Raw genomic sequence first — 15,429 nt, 5'->3', positions numbered from 1 at the left:
GCATGTCCAAACTTGGTGTACTCTATATTTAGAGAAGCTTCATGTTTGTGAAATAAGCAACTCTAACTTACACATAAGCAGTGTTTGTGGTGTTTAACAAATGGGTCCAGATGGCAAAAAATATGCTCATGCCCAAATTCACCCCTTCAGCAGAGCGAGGTCATTGTACTTGATGTGGGCTGGCAATAAAATAGACTCTCCTTGGGACATGTTCAAATGTTGATTCTAATTTAAATGTGCGTCTAAATTTCAGTGCCAGCCATCAGTGGTGAAAAGTAACTAAGTAAATTACAGCCTAATTTTCTGCAAAACCATTACTTTTACTTTAATACTTTAAGTACATTTTGCTGCTAATACTTAAGTAAAAATAAATACTTCTTCCACCACTGCCAGCCATTGTCAGGTTTAGAGGCTCTGTCAGGTTTAAGGTCCTCAGATCACTTTCAAAATCAAATGTAACATTAGTAATGACTTGAGTAGAGGAGGATGATGGATGTCTTCGTGACAAAATCACATTTTCCATTTGGAAGATGGCCTAAATTGGCTTGAATTAAAGTCCATGTCTAATGTCTTTTGACTTTTCTGCCAGTTATTGTGCATTAGTGTTTATATCTGTCACAATTATGATTACTATTACAAACTTAAAATGCATGAAAGAACAATGAAAGCTTATCAACGCTAAAATGATAATGTCTCCCAATTTGCAGAGCAGTTGAATAATGAAAACCAATTTTATGGAAATAGATTTTATTTCCCCTTTAAACAAAAATAATGACATCTGCACTGGAATTTTAACTACTATCATGAATTCTTTAGGAATGCCTCTGCATCATATAGCACATAGAGTGGATATGAATCTGTATAATGTCTTAAAAGCTGAGCGCTGTGAGCAGTTTTGTTGCTGGCTGTTGTCCATGTTGTGCCTGGAGAGGAAGCTCACAAAGCTTGCCCTTGGTTTGGCTTGAGCTGGTGACAGACAGCTTTGTTAGGATTTAGGGTGTGATGAGTCATGTAAAATCTCAGCATATTTGTTCATCACAACACAAACCGAACTGAAATCCCTGTCTCAAGAGTTCTGAACTTTCATTCCCCTGCTGTTGTTCTTGTGTCTCGGCAACTTATTTCCAAAGAGTTACATAAATTGTTTTTAGTGTCCTGTAGTAAAGCTGGCGAAAGATTACCATTATGAGGCAGAGGAGGCTGAGTATTGAGTTTAATAAGCACACTTTAGTTTATCCAAAGAGCTTGCTCCTTCAAACAGTGAGTCACAGTAGTTACAACTGTGACCTCCAAGTGTTAAAGCCCCAGTTTGTCAAGATTTAAAGGATTATGAAGGTTGTCAGTCACTACCAGAAATACCAGGATTTCATCAATGTAAACCCGGGGTGAAACTGACATTTAAATTCAGTATTTCCACAAATTGTTCCCAGCTTTTCAGAAACAGAACTACAAACATGGCCCCACTGTTATCTTCTTTGCTGTACGAGCTTTACGCTACATGCTCTGTGGCAGTCATGAAGTGTACAGAGTGCCAAGGTCAAATATGGGGCTACCTGGGGTCAGTTTAATTTGCACTTACAAAAACATGTGTATAGTCACGTCCTTGTAAATAAAACAACACATTTTCAGTAACCAAGAAGAGGTGGGGCCAGTTAGAAGTAGCATTAGCTGCTAATACTAGCAATAATTGCTTTGTGTTGACTGCTCATTAACTGTCAGAACAGAGTCTTCTTATATAAGTAGCGAGGTTTGAGGTGCCACTGGAACATTTGATGATACTGCTGGCCATTTTGAAGACTGCAAATGCAATGTAAATGTCAGTAGGCGTTGTACAAGAGTGGTCTCACATGTGGGATTGTTGTGGAAGGAGGTATGTGATTGGAGAATGAGGCAAGCTGGAGGCACAGGCATACAGAAAGAGAGAAGTTTACTTTAAAAAACTGTTTTTGACAGCTGTATAGATTTGTTACCCAATTTGGGTTGGAAATGTTATTTTGGGATGTCATAAATTCTTCTTAGGTTAGGCGTTCTTTATTTCATAGGAGACAGGACATGTCAGCTATACGTGGGAAAAACCATAACCACAATCTTTTCATAACCTTAACCATACAATTGTGGCCATATGCAGATATTGTAGAAGAAGCAAGAATTTTAAAAACATTGCCAATGGATGGAAAAAAAAACAAAGTTGTCATTGAACATAATCCAGAGTTATGCAGAATTGCTCAATATCTATGTTCTTGTTGGTGGGTGTCCTAGTAAAGCTCCAGGCCATTCACCCATTCTGCCCTTTCATCCAATCACTGGTGACCTGGAAGATGTTTGGAAGTCACTTTGTTTTTACATTCTCCCTCTCTTTCTCTGTTTATCTCTTTTCAAACACTCATATTTCTCTGTCTAGAGGTCTTTCATTGTGCAACAAGTGTCTGACTAATGCTTGAGATGGCATCTAGAGGACTGTTGTGTTAAGAAGATCTAATTTGCAGCTAAATTGCCCAGAGAGTCTTGAGGCTCATAACAAAGCACCACTGCAATGAGAAGCTATTTGAGTTTGGATTAGTCTAATGCTTCACCATCCATTGATGCCGTATTACCAGTAGTACTACTGTGTTATAGTATTTTAATACAATAAATATTGACTGAAAGTTAAAATCTTGAATGCAACTGAACTCTGTGCTGCAAAGAGATGTCAAATGTTGATCTCAGCATCCACTTATATCCACTACTCATGTTATTCATCCTACTCATATTTTACTTAAGGGACTTGCCAAAATTGCATCATTCACGTATTCGCACAAAATGAAAATATTCAACTTCTGTGAAAACTGCATATCACGGGGCTGGACTGGGGGATTCAGCCGTGGCCAGCCAACAGATAGCTGTTGAGAGCCAGCCAGCTCTGCAGCAGAGAGCTGGGAGTATGTTGGTGCTGTTGCTGATGATTTCTTGAGGAATAAACACACACTGGACCATCACACCGGTCACACCAGACTCTGCTCTAATCTGCAGCTGTTTACTCGTGGTAGGAGTTTATTTTTCACACTTTTGGGATAAAAAATTGATTTATCTTAACTTTCACTTCTCAACCTAACTTAGCCAGAGCTAACACCAGAGTCACACACTCATCTACTGTCATCAATAATAAACATCTTAAATGCCGGTGAGTATATAATTAAATTACACAGTATGTAGATCTATGTGTATAAACAATAACGTCACTGTCATGTTTATGCCTTTAGCGACTTCATTTTGAGTGTGGATGGAGCAGCTACTGTTTGCAAGGTATAGCTCTGATCGATCTGAACTCCATTGAGAAAACAAACATTTTGGAAGTTGTTTACTTTTCATCTTGCATGCACACCTGACAAAGCATGAATTCAGACTTTTCAGCATTATAATGTAGGTATATATATATATCGTTTATTGCAATTAAATCACAGCAATATCTAAGTTTATTTTGGGTTCATATCACTTTAAAGTCTGTAGTTGTCGTCTTGGAAGTGCAGTAAGATTGCAGAAGTTAGATTTCATGTGAGAATGCATTAATATTCTAATGGCATGAATATTTACATATGGGTGATGGTATTGTTTAGTTTCATCAGAGAGGTTCAGAGGTCTGTGATTGGCAAGGACAACGACAGATTTGAACACATTAAATACACACTGCAATTTCACAAATGACGACACACAGCACACACATATGTGCATCACATACAGTGACACAAACACTACAGTGCAATCTCACAGCATATCAGCATACACAGGAGACACATATTTACACATAAACATACAGTTACTCTGTGCAGCCACATACACACACTGTCATTATGTTCAGGAGCCTGTCTGCTTTGCTCTGAGCTGTTTTCACTCATTCCACTGCACCTGGATATGTGTTCATTAAAGTGTCTCATTATTTTTGTATGAGGTCTGTAATGCAATCTATCTAATTATTTGTTTATAATATACACATTATACTATGTCCACAGACACTACTCACTTCTTATTCTTGAGACCAAACTCAACAAACAGTATGCAGGGATAGATAGCTTTACTTTGAGAAGTAACTGAAAGTTAGTTTCAGAGAATTTTTTTGTCTTTTAGTTTTTAACTTTACTTCTTTATTGTACCAGTTAACATACAAACATGTTGAGCATCAGAACATTCATATTTCAGCTCCTTCATCACAACATACTGGGAGGGCTGAGCAATGAAAACAATCGGTATCTCTTAAAAGAACATATTTGCTGTGGAAATGATCCTAAAACCCTTCATGAGTGATTCATCAAACTGTCTCATATCTCTAAAATGAGCCACAGGAAACCATGTGAGGACAAATCATCATCTAAATACTGGTTTGGTGCAGTAAAAATGTTATGCTGTATAAGAAATACTGTCTGTATGAGGTGGGCAGTTTTCAGCTGTGCTGGAAACCAACAGTATTGAATGTTACAATTCAAAACCTAAATATGGCACTCTTTAACACAATAAATGATGTGTGATTCCAATCGTTTTCCATGTAGTGAGGATGAACATTTTGAAACTCATTTGACAGTAGTGGGTTAAACTTTCAAAAAGTACTGTGTTCAATTCCCAGCAGTGGTCTTTCTAGTTTGGCCCTGTCAAAAACAACTGGCAGTGTTGGTGGGAAGCCCGTGACAGCAGACACATATTAGATGGATTGCCATGAAATTTTGTACAGACAATAATGGTCCCCAGAAGATGAATCTTACTGACTTTGGTGATCACCTGACTTTTCCTCTAGTGCCACCATGAGGTTGACATTTTTAGTTTTGGGTGAAATGTCATAACAAATACTGAATGGATTCATATTCATTGTCCCCCAGACTAAAAAATCCAGATTGCTTCGGTGATCCCCTGATATTTTCTTTAGCATCACCATGATGTTGACTAGGTTGATTTTTGTCTTTTAGTGAAATATCTCAGCAACTATTTAATTGATTGCCATGAAACTGGTACAGTCATTCATGTTCCCTACAGGATGAGTAGTAATTACAGTGCCCTGAGCTCTTCCTCTAGTGCCATCATCAGAAAAATTTTAATCTGAACTTTCCTTTATTGCTTTTGGTTTAAAACCAAATACCTGCAAAATTCATGACATTCCCCTCAACTGTACATTTTATATAGTGCTAATTGGCGAATGTTAGCATGCTAACATGCTATACTGAGATGGTAAAATGGTAATTATTACCTGCTACATATTAACATGTCAGAATTGTTAGAATGCTGACATTATCATTTAGCTCAACTAAAGCACTCTTTCGTACTAGTAGTGAAGAATTACTAAGTACAGGCTCGTTGAGCTATAGCTGACTATAGTATTTTTAATGTTTACATCAAAATCCCACAAATTCAACTTCCAGGAAAACCACATATTTTAGTGGGTACTTGATTCCATTCCAGTAGATCACCATCACAAAAATAATAGCCCTCCTGCCCCCCACTCTGGCCCATACATCATATATAACCTGCAGCTCAGGACCTTTCAAAGTGACAGAGTGGTAACAGGGGATGGCAGTGAAAGCTCTACTCCCCTCTGCACCTGGCTGATTTATTCATTTATTTATTTATTTGACAAATCCATAATTTTAGCAGTCAGTCCTTGCGTTATGTGCCACCCCAGTTTCCAGTTAGAAGCAGAAATAATGTAAAGTTACTTCACAAACACCACTAGAAAGCTGGTACCATGTATATGTTTAAAGACGGACCTGTTCACTGAGCACCATTAAAAGAAGTGACTTACTGAAATTAGGTTTCAGATGAAAATTTACAAAGGAGCTTTGAAATTTGATTTTGAAATTAAAGATAACAACTGCTGCAATTAGACCAATTATGGACACATGTTCTTACATATTTTCCAGGTTAACCTCACTTTATGGGTGATGGGTTGAAATGAGTGAGAATTTTAACTCACAAATTACAATTCTCTTGGTGACGGGGTGGCTTTTAAAGTTTAGTGGATTTCAGAGTAAATTTAAATGGCTGGATGATGAACCAATATGACTCTTTAACTTTTAAGTAGCTTCTAAGTGGAGTTGAGAGGTTTGGAGTATAAGCAGCATCAAAGTTCTTATTGCTTAACAGCACTCTGGGGCTGCAAATTATCTCTGTCAACGGCGCCTCTTTGTTTGTTCTCAGTAAAAATCACCAGGGATATGTCCAATTTATATATTTGTTGAACATATTTATTTTATTTTTCATAAAGAAAATCTCTGTAAGTGTCTAACACTTTGAACTTAACATCATTTGATAAAATAGGAAAACTTGTGTGTACACATCTGTGAAGTAGACAATTATGCATATACAGCAGTATTCCGGTAAAACAGTTAACAGTTAAAACAAAAGCCTTGACCAAAAGGGATGCATGAGTATGATTATGTCTCCACAAATCCCTGTGGTGTTTAGTGGCAACAATGCAATCTATTGCAGCAATACGGTACCTCCTTTGTGAGGCTCATGATGTTTAGTTGTTGTGAGACTGAATCTGGGAGGAGTTTGTAGTGTTTTTGTACTGTATTTACCATATGTATCATGAGTAACGGCTTGATCCCACCGGACACGTGCATCACATTCTGGCTCCGACACAGCCACCGGATCTGATCACATGTAATATCTCTCCCATTTATGCTTATCTGTGTGCGTAATTCCTTTTTCTGTCTCACCAGTCACACCGGCAAACAGAGACAAAGAAGAGATTTTCTGTTTAAGATAAGGAGATGCAATTTTCTAACAGAAATCTCATTTTCTGTTGTTTGTATAATGGTTACACCTCAAAGAATAAACTTTAGCTTTGCTTCTAATATTCTTGTAATTAACTTATAATCACAACACACGTCAAGTAAATCTTTCTGAAAAATAAAAGAAACAATCCTAATTATCTTGTTTTGTTTAAGCTAATTTGCAGAGTAAAATAAAACTAGCATTTGCTATTGCAGCTGATGTGTTATTCATGAGGGGATCATTGTTAACTGTGTGCTTAATTGTATGCTTTCACTATTGCACCACATGTATATTGGTGTGGTGGTTTTTCCTTTTCTCTGAAGTCAGATGAAAGGAATGGAAAAGAAAGACAAAACAAATGATCCAACCCCCATTAAACGTGGCTTCGTTCACATCACAGCTCAATTCTGATTTCTGAGTCAGATCTGAATTTTTTGTGTTGTTGGTTCACATTCAGTTTGTAAGTGACACGTAGCCAGCTCTGGTGTGAACACATAACAACAATAGCGCCATATTGAGTGGAAACACTAGAAAATGTAACTTTTGTTTTCATGCAAACAAAAGTTCCAGTTCATTAGGTTTTGAAAACCACATTAAAGAATCTACTCAATGTGGGGTTACTTTCCAGTTACTGTATTACAGCTGAAATATCACAGAATTTTCTTTCAAATTCTTTACACTTACCAGCTGTTTGACGTTCAGCATTGACTTGTGGCTGTAAATAGGAAACAAACAGCTGTTTCCTGTGTTAGAAGTCCAATGTTTTAAGTGGCTGTGTTAAGTTGACTAATCAAGCACATAGTTTGCATAGACAACCTGAATATTCTTTGAAACCTGTGGTTCTGATGAGGCTGATAAGAGTCACAACAATCAAACTATAACTTAAGAAGCCCACAGCACTGCAAGAGAAAGCTATTTGTTTTCTCACTTATTCTGTGTTTTCCAAGATATTTCCAGCTGTCATAACACTGTGAACACATTACAGACTCAAAACCTGCATTAGAAGTTACATAGAACAGCTAATTTTCCCAAATGCAACACTGAAGTTGCTTCTGATCAGTTTAAAGGCATGGATGGGGATCTAACCCATGATCATTGATTTACTAGACCAACACCTTACCACTTGGCCACCATGCCTGTCTATTGGTGTTGTTATTTGTTTGTTTGTTTTTTAGCCACAATTAGGGAGGGGGCTGAGGTGTACAGCATTTGTAGATTACTCTCTGGCCTCTGACATTTGTTGCATGTTGTATTTTTTACACTCCTCATTGTACAAGCGGCTCTCAAAGGGGGGTCCAGGGACCCCCAGGGGTCCTCAGCAGAAAGGGGAATCATTTATTTCCACTATAATTCCATCCATGAGTAACACAATGACAGAATGTATGATTATTTTGGTCATGGGTTTCATACACTTTCTGTAAAACATCTAAAAGCAAAAATCTTATCAAATGTCCATCCATCCACTGTGCCCTTCAAGATAAAATTCCAATAATAGTTTGCACAACCAATAGTGGTCAGCCAACAGTAAACAATGCTAACAGATTAGCTTGCTAACAGTAGTGCTAGCTCAGCTACTCCCATTTGACGTGACCCTTGCCTCACAGGTTTTAGTGGTCCAAAGAGACTCTCTCTAGTTCACCTACAGCATGAGCTATTCTGAGAGACTGTGTGGATTAACTTCACATTCTGATGTGACAACAGGCCTTTAAGTGGCAAGCAGTAATGAAATACCACAATGTATCCAAATTACTGGTGCTCGATTAATTATGTAATCTTGTCACATACATAAAGGAAGTAGATGGAAACACAAACTGATTCACATTTTATTTTGCCAAAACTAAACCTGTGCAATATTTAAGCGGAAACTTGGTGTCTAAATGGAGCAGGAAAGCATGGAGAGCAGAATGAGAGTATTTAATAACGATTTAGCTTTGTGACAGTCTCACTGCCTCTTTCGCATTTGACAATGTAATGAGAAACCATAATTTAGATACCTGTCTGTATTATCTCAGGCTGTGATCTTTTGCAACATCAGATTGTAGGGAAATGAGTCTGATGTTAATGACAGCTGGAGCTTTTAAAGAGAAAAAAGACAGACAGACAAAAGGAAACTAAAAGAAAAAAGGACACAAGTGAGGGAAGTGCCTGTTTAATGAAAGTCTCAAACAAAATGGCACAAAATGGCAGTCTTATTAAAATGATGCCTTACATGACGGGGTTTTTATACTATTCCCTGCTTGTATCACTCCTTATAATTTCACAGCTCCCTCGGCCCACACACACTGCATTTTAGCTATGTGACTTGGGACACATAAAACACAATTAAAGCTGTTTCTATGACACTGTGCTACATCTCAGTGATTTAATATACATTTTTATATCATTATTGGGACTCAAACAACTTCATTCTGCTTCCTGAAAATATGCAACTCAATTAAAAAGTCATGTTCTGGTATAACTGTTTGTGAGAAAATTGTACGGACTTGTCCTTGACATTATTCTTAAGGGATTTTAATTGTTTTATGTTGAGGAAAACATCAAATAGTTCAAAACCGTTTGGCCCTCTTGAAAGCTTGCTGCTAAACCTCAAGCTGCAACAAGAGGCAGATCCAGTGTAGTTACAGACAAAGGTGGGATTGTGGCCTTGGTTCGTTGTGAACAGGCTTTAACGAAATAGACTTTTTTTTGTTGTTATTCTATTGATCTACTAACCTGTTAACAAAACATAACCTTCCAAATGACTCATATGAGCATCTGTGTGCCCAACCCTCCGCCCAATCTATTAGGGAGAAGGTTGGCTGAGGTGTATGTCATTTGTGGGTTTGACTTTGGCCTCCAACCTTTGTAGCATGTTGTTTTCTTGACTCTTCTCAATGTAGACTGCAATGTTTACCCAAATGTCAAGTGTAGTCAGTCAAACATCCACAAAGGATTTATGTCAAAACTCACAATAAGTCACATAAACCCTTAATCTAAGAAGTTAGCAAAATGAACACTCAAATCACTCACTCGAAAAAAAAATGCTGAAAAGGAAATATATGTTGTGTGCCAATACTGGGTATTTATTTTTTGGTGAAATTATGTGGCCATTTGTACTCCAGGCCAGTAGGGAGCAACAACATGGATATGGTGGTGGCCCTCATTACTAGTTGATATAAGGCAACTTTGCACCTGGTGTTTTTGTGTTTGAATGGTGGGAGGCACGACAGTTTCTAAAAGTGAACACTACAGAAAGAGAAGATATCCATAAACAGAAAGCGTGTTCTTCAAGAAAACATCATCACACCTATGGCCAACTCAACACCGCCATGAACAGTCATCTACTTCAGGTCAATGTCAACATAAATTCATTCTCCACTGTGCTACTTGGTTAGCGTAGCAGCTGAACAATAAGAGTGTTGTCGCCAATTCAGTAATATGTGTAGTAAAATAAACTGCTCAAATAGATTCACAAAGTTCAGACAGCAGCCTCCTAGAAGTGACGTTCATATATGGCTAAATTGCAACAGCAAATACATTTCACTAGAAACGCAATGCTGGCTGAATATTTTCATGTTTTATGTGTCTCAACATATGAGAATATTTTGTTAATTAATGTATTTGGCAAGTTGCAAAAATGTTGATACTGAATGTATGAGTAAAATGTTCACTGACAACATATTTCTTTTTTCCCCCACCAAAATATTTGATCTTGCAGTACAATATCTGCCAGAAGAAACTACAGCAATATTAAACTTTGTATGGTTATGTTTAGGCACTGGCAGCACTTGGTTAAGGTTGGGGAAAGATTGTGGTCTTGGTTTAATACAGAACAAAAAAGTTTCTGTGACTTGAAGCCCAACATGGTTATTAATATTTAACCATAACCATGATCCTTCACTTACCTTAACCAAAGTTCTTTTGTTGCCTAAACCTGACCACACATGGGACTCAGGATGTGAACCCCGGGCTCTAGAGCCAGACACCTGCATCTTGTATGCCCTCCATCCACCCTGACCTCCTCCCACCGACTTAAGTGCATTATAGTATAAATGTATTGCCTAATTTGTTGGAAAAAAACATTGCCTGTGAACATAATCCAAGCACTGATTACATTTGCAATTGGTAATACAAGTAATCTGTGCTTAAAACAATCCAAAAATGCATAAATGAATGATCAATGTGAATAGTGGAATCTCTGAAAAATCTCTAAAACGGGATGTCTATAATGGGGACACATAGCATGTATAAAAGGAAAAAGATTAAGAACTATGTGACCCTGTAAGACCAAATCATTTTTATTTTTCAAAAGAGCTGGAAAAATGATGTAGAAAAAATGTCAAGAAATCCAAATATAGAAAGGGCAAATAGCATGTAAAGTTTAATTTGATTCAGAGCTATATGCCCCTGTTAAATAGTTTGAACCCTTTCAAAAGTATATAAAAAATTTAGAAAAAAATATAAAGACAAAACACATTTACAAAATCTAGTCAGGATAAGTAGCATGTTAAAAGGAAACTAATCTGACCATGTCAACTAGCTTAAATACTTTCGAGAGAGCACAATAAAATATGACAGACACAATTTCAAGAATACATGACAAGAATAAATACACCTACACTAATCTAAATATGGAATCCTAATAAAGTAAGGACCTCAATAGATTATAAGAAGCAACCCAACAGCAGTTCTTCATTTAAACCCTTTGGGCTTTCAGTTTGTAATGTGTGAATCCATGCTTCTCTCTGTAACAGAAATCTGTCCCTATCACCACCTCTTTTAAAAGGATGGACCATTTCTATCCCTTGAAATTTAAGAGAACATACATCATGGCCAGCTGAATAGAAGTGTCTAGCCACTGGGGATTTTTCATCTTTATTCCTTGTGCTACTTTTATGTTCAGAAATCCTAGTTTTTAACTCCTGTTTAGATTTACCTATATATGCTAACCCACAAGGGCATTTCAAGAGATAGACAACATATTTGGTTCTGCATGAGATCTTGCTCTTAATTTGAACTTTTTACTAGTATGGGGATGTAAAAGAACATCACCTCAATCATAGCACTACACTGGGCACAGGTCAAACATGAGAAATGACCACCTGGTAGGTTAGACAAAAAATGTTGAGGAGATACATAGCAATCAGCCTTGACCAAGGTTGGAACCCTTGAATTCCTAGCACGCTTATTGGCAAAGACTGGAAAATCTTTGAAAGAATGACCTACCAAAGGGTCACTGGATAAAATGTGCCAGTGTTTGATAACACACCCCTAAATGTATTTGCTTAACAGAGAAAACGTAGTAGCCAACACCTCTTAGAGGGAGGTTTAGCTATAAACTGTTTCTAATAAACTGTTTCTGTCTACACCTTTGTCAAAACTGTTCCTAATCACATGATCATTATAGCCTCTATCTCTGAAATGATCACACATATCTATAGCTTCAAATACACTGTCTATGCTCTTGAAACCTGGAGGATGGTAGCTACTGAAGTGTAAAAGTGTATTGCTATCAGTCTGTTTTCTATAGACACTAGTATTGAGATGTTTAGTTTTCTTTACAAGCACATCAAGGAATGACAGATTCTCTACTGTACTCTAATGAAAATTTTAAAGTTGACATGCTAGACTTTAGGTGTGTACTGAAAGCCTCCAATTCGCCAACAGTACTAAAGAATCATCAATATATTGAAACCAACATTTTAACAGAGAGAAAAAAGGGTTATTGTACCAACATATTCCTCTTCAAACTTTTCCATAAATAAGTTGGCATAATTAGGTGAGCATGAACTGCCCATACTGACTCCTTGATACTACAGGTAAAAATAATCTTCAAATTTGAAGTAATTTTTGTTAAGAAGCTGAGTAAGTTCTACCAAAAAATCCATAGGGGGGGTCTGATTCTCTCTAAAATGTAAAAAATGAGTAAGTGCTTCTGAGCCTTCTTTGTGAGGAACATTTGTGTAGTGGTTTACAATGTCCATAGTACATAATATGTCTGTTTCCTGAAGATCCTAAATAGAAGAAATTTTATTAAGACAGTGGTGTCTTTGAGGTAATAAGGAAGCTGTTATACCAATTGTTTGATATGTAGATCTGTAAATTGCGATATTGTTTCCATAAGAGACTGGTTACCTGCAACTATAGGGCGCCCAGGGCCAGGTCGATGCATGATTTGTGAAATTTAGGGAGGGTATAGAATATAGGAGGTACAGGGTGTTGCTGCAACATAACCTCAAACTCATTTTTTGATATCAGCTGATCATCTCTAACTTTACTAAGGAAACTTTTAATATCTTGGGCAAATTGAAGAGTGGGGTCAAACATAAGGGTCTATAGAGGTCACTGTTTCCAAGTTGGCACGAAATTTCAATTCTATAAGCTTCCTTATTTTGAACCACCGCTGCACTTCCTTTATCAGCACTCCTTATAACAATAGAATTATCATTGGACAAAGTTCTTGATGCTCTTTTAAGGATACATTGGAGAAACCTTCATTCTTATCAGTTTTGAACAATGATGAGATCTCTTGGTCTACTATCCTGCAGAAAGTGGCTACAGAGGGATTGCTGACTGGGGGAATATGGGTACTTTTAGATTTCAAATTAGACAGAATACCTGTAGGTTCAACAGGAGGAGGAGGGGCATGCTGCATATGAGGAGATGGTGAAAGTCTTTTGTCAAAAAACACTCTTAGTTTAACAGATCTAAAGAACTTGAACAATTCTACTCTGGTTTGAAAAGAGTTGGCAGTCTTAAAAAGAACAAAAGATAAACCCTTTGACTATACCAGCAGGTCATCTGGAGTCAGGAGCCTGTTGGAGAGATTGACGACGTTCAAGTCCTCCCCAGAGCATTCAGTTTTATATATTCATTACCCTTCAGCTTGTGACACCAGTCATTGTTTTCACTGATTACTGAGGTCACACCTCCTTCATTAGAAGAGGCTATATCAGGGCGGTTCATTCACAGGTAGATTGTATTATACAATTACGTATTCTTTTTACTGATTAGTGTTCGAACCTCACCTGTCCGTTTTTTCATATTACACTGATGATGGCTTCTGGCTGAAATGTGTTTGTTTTTGTCCACAATAAATTATAAGATGATAGATCTGTGAGTGTTGGTGTTTTGTTTGTTTGATCTTGGTCACAACTGTGCACCCGATTTGTTCAAGACTCAGAGCTGTGTGTTGCCACTTTTCACTATATTTTATTTTGTGTTTTTCAAGATCTTTCTAGTTGTTGCAACACTTTGTTGCACTTAACAGACTCAAAAACCACATTAGAGGTTATATAGAACTGGACATGGACAACTTCTTTCTCATACAAGACAGCTCAAGTTAAGTTGCCTCTGATTCAATCAAAGGCATGGATGGGGATTGAACCCATGATCTTTGGTTTACGAGACCAACGCCTTCCCACTTGGCCACCACGCCTTCGTCATGATGTTGTGTTTTTGTTTGTTTGTTTTTAACCAGAATTAGGGAGGAAGTTGCAGTGCACAGCTGAGGTGACATTTGTAGATTCCACTCTGACATTGTTGCATGTTGTATTTTTTATACTACTCACTGTAGACAGTAGCAGTTTAACTAAATATCCAGTCAAGCTTAGTGACTCAAACCTATGCAAGAATGGTGTGTTTTCACTCCAATCATAAAAATAAAATGTTCAGGTCCAAAAAGTCTAAACAACAAACTGTTCAATATAAAAACATAGAGTGTAGTGTGCCTGATTGTGCGTGTGTAGCAAATCTGAATGGGGGTCACTGAATGTCAGCCTCCTGGAAATGAAGAAGACTTTGTGAAGTCAAGTTATGTAAAATTAGCAGGTTAAAATGCCTCATGAAGTGGTTTACATTCAGGACTGTAGTTAAGCAGTCAGCCCCACTGTGGACTTGTAATATTATGTAACACAGGGACAGAGATGCTCAGCTGAACAGTTTGTTCACTACATCTCTTAACTATCTGTATCTGTTAATGTTGGCTTTGATTCACACACACAACACTCATGATTAGGCTTATAAAGATAAAGATCAAGTTGTATAACCCAATATCACAAATCACAAATTTGCCTCAAAGGGCTTTACAGTCTGTACAGCAATACAACATCCTCTGTCTTTAGACCTTTGATTCATATAAAGAAAAACTCTCTGAAATATGACCTAATGTCTATATTCCTCTCAGCTTTGTCCAGTCTAACATTAATTCTCCAGGTGTCCAGCTACACATAAGTACAGATAGACGACATGTATTTGCCAGGAAACATTGTCCATGGACTGGCTGTGCATTACATTGTGCAGATACTTATCATAGAACAAGGAGACTCCAGCTCAACCTTTTCACAGCACAGCCTCCCCTGTCTGTCTTGTAAAATTTTCCATGTTTATTTATTATCTTCCAGCATGATTGTTTCAAAGCCCTACACTAAGTGATGTAGTTTCTACTTAGTTAACTATAGCTGGCTAATGCACTACTCAGCTGGTCTGTTAAAATGGCTCTCCAAGTTACTTGGCTTGCTATTTAGCAAGCCAGATAGTTCAGTTGCTAGCCAACCTACACAATGTTTATAATTTGACCCATTGCTCATACAGACAATCAAAGTTGCTGCTGATTATTTTAAAGGCATGAATGGGGATTGAACCCATGATCTTTGGTTTACGAGACCAACGCCTTACCACTTGGCCACCATGCCTCTCCTTCCCTTACTGTAT

General features: G+C 37.4%; 3 non-coding genes across 3 annotated transcripts; all 3 read right to left on the bottom strand.

Annotated features, from left to right (window-relative positions):
• Positions 1–7,803: 7,803 nt before the first annotated feature.
• trnat-agu lies at positions 7,804–7,875 on the bottom strand. Its single transcript has one exon. It is a non-coding gene; the product is annotated as a tRNA-Thr (tRNA).
• A 6,208-nt stretch (positions 7,876–14,083) lies between these two features.
• Positions 14,084–14,155, bottom strand: trnat-cgu. The gene has a single exon. It is a non-coding gene; the product is annotated as a tRNA-Thr (tRNA).
• A 1,183-nt stretch (positions 14,156–15,338) lies between these two features.
• On the bottom strand, positions 15,339–15,410 carry trnat-cgu. Its single transcript has one exon. It is a non-coding gene; the product is annotated as a tRNA-Thr (tRNA).
• Positions 15,411–15,429: the final 19 nt, after the last annotated feature.

Source organism: Thunnus maccoyii, chromosome 8 (genome assembly GCF_910596095.1).
Source record: "Thunnus maccoyii chromosome 8, fThuMac1.1, whole genome shotgun sequence".
NCBI classification, from domain to species: domain Eukaryota; kingdom Metazoa; phylum Chordata; class Actinopteri; order Scombriformes; family Scombridae; genus Thunnus; species Thunnus maccoyii.
The sequence above is the reverse complement of the archived record's forward strand: the minus strand, read 5'-3'. Positions and strand labels throughout refer to the sequence as shown.